This window comes from Phaethon lepturus, unplaced genomic scaffold (assembly GCF_000687285.1).
Source record: "Phaethon lepturus isolate BGI_N335 unplaced genomic scaffold, ASM68728v1 scaffold12704, whole genome shotgun sequence".
NCBI classification, from domain to species: domain Eukaryota; kingdom Metazoa; phylum Chordata; class Aves; order Phaethontiformes; family Phaethontidae; genus Phaethon; species Phaethon lepturus.
Window position 1 is genome coordinate 24925 of NW_010532719.1, and position 1878 is coordinate 26802.

The following is a 1878-nucleotide window of genomic DNA, read 5'->3' on the forward strand; positions in this document are numbered from 1 at the left end:
CATTCTTAATTCGTGTGAATGATTGCTTATTTCACTGTCATGTTTAAGTATATAATGATTTCTGCCAAAAGATTCTAAGACACAGGTTGAATTTGATTAATGAATACCATTATTTGCTGATGGCCTGAAGGATTTTTCTTTATCTAAATATTTTTTTCCAGAATGGGCACTTTTAAAATTAGATTAAGCACTTCTGTATAATATCTATTTCAACTGCTAGACAAATCACCCTTTTATTCAGTTAACACTACTATTCTAAGCTTTACTAAGTAATTCCCCAATAATATGGTACAGACCTGTTTCACTGGCCACAGCAGTCAACTTCTGCAAGCAAATCAGCTGAAAAGTAAAGAAAGAAAACATAAACGTGTTGACAATAATATGAGAACTAAATGAGTGTGCACATTTTTGTAAGATGAATCCTTAGATGTTCTTCAATTGTGTTTTTCTAATGAGTACCACTGGGTATTGGTCAAATTCATCATGTCTTAATTGTTGGTATCATGAGAATGAAATTGCTCTTCCTATTTTTATTTTCCTTTTTTCACTAATTTACAGTTCAGCAGTCTAAGCTTAGAAGGAAAAAAAAAAGAATTAATTTTGCCAAGTGATTCTAAAACTCATTTTAATCAGTCCTTTACACTCTACAGTTAACCTTGATTGCGTTTAATATTTTAGACTTTCTTGCTTTGTATAATGAGGAATACTTCCTATTAGTAATGTTAGTAAAGCAGAAAAATAAATTTGATAAATTTTTTTGCATTAGCAGTGCAGTTTATTTTTCCAAGCTCCTTTGATCAAAATGTTTTGATATGTCAATTTTGCTAAATTTTGCCATCTACCTGCATGTGTAACTGATTACATTTATTGATTTAAAGATTAAGAAGTCAATGAAAAAGTTATCTGAGCTGGAAGACAAAGTCAATCTTAGCAAAATGTTAATCCATGGATTTCATTACGTGTGAATCCGTTTACTGTATCTGATTTAATATTTAATGCTTGATGTGTAACAGATTATGAAATTTAAACAAAAACTATCTTAGTTTATATAAATACATAGATCTTAGAGCTCCTATAGATAGAAAATAACTTCTCAGTGACAAATCAGTTCCCAAGTAGGGAAATCTATCTTTCCACTTACCTCCTACCTAGAGATACATTTTAGGATGGATGTTTTAATATCTTATGGAGCTTTGCATTTGCAAATTCCACCATTGGAGAGCAGATTAAAATCCCTAGTCCTGCTCCCCTAGAAACTGATAGAAATTTTGGTCTTAGTTTTGAGAGGAAGTATATTAATCCCATAGTAATAGGTCACTTTGTGTGTTATTTCTGAAGATTTTGCTCTTTATATATGACTCTTAAGGTAAAAAATCCCATCCAAGAGCTAGAGTCTCCTTCATAGCAGGTAAACTCTGCAAGAGGTCCTTGGCCAATACTGTGCAAGAGTGAGTTGTGGCAGGAGAATTGTTTTCAGACTCCTTCAGTGATCAGATCTCCCCTCAGGTGTCACACAAAAACACTGGACACACCTGGTGCAGACAGTGGTGTTGGGTTTGCACATCAAAAGTCCTTGCAGCTGAAATACGCCAAGATTCTCATGGGTGATTGGCACATGGGCCCTATGGGGAAAACATCTGCTCCTCAAAGCAAAAGCGATTACTGCAGAGCTTGTTGCTTTCTCAACATGCATTCCATAAAATGGAACCTGGGTAAAGTTCATGGTTTGTTACTTTGTCTGTAGTTTGCATCTTTTCTTTCAGTATTATTTAATATGTCCACCTCCATTTTCTTTTTCATTCTCAGAAGAATCTAATTTGCTTATCAAGTTCTCTTTCTCTCTCGTTTTCTCTTTTCTCCTTTTTCCCCCTCTCTTTC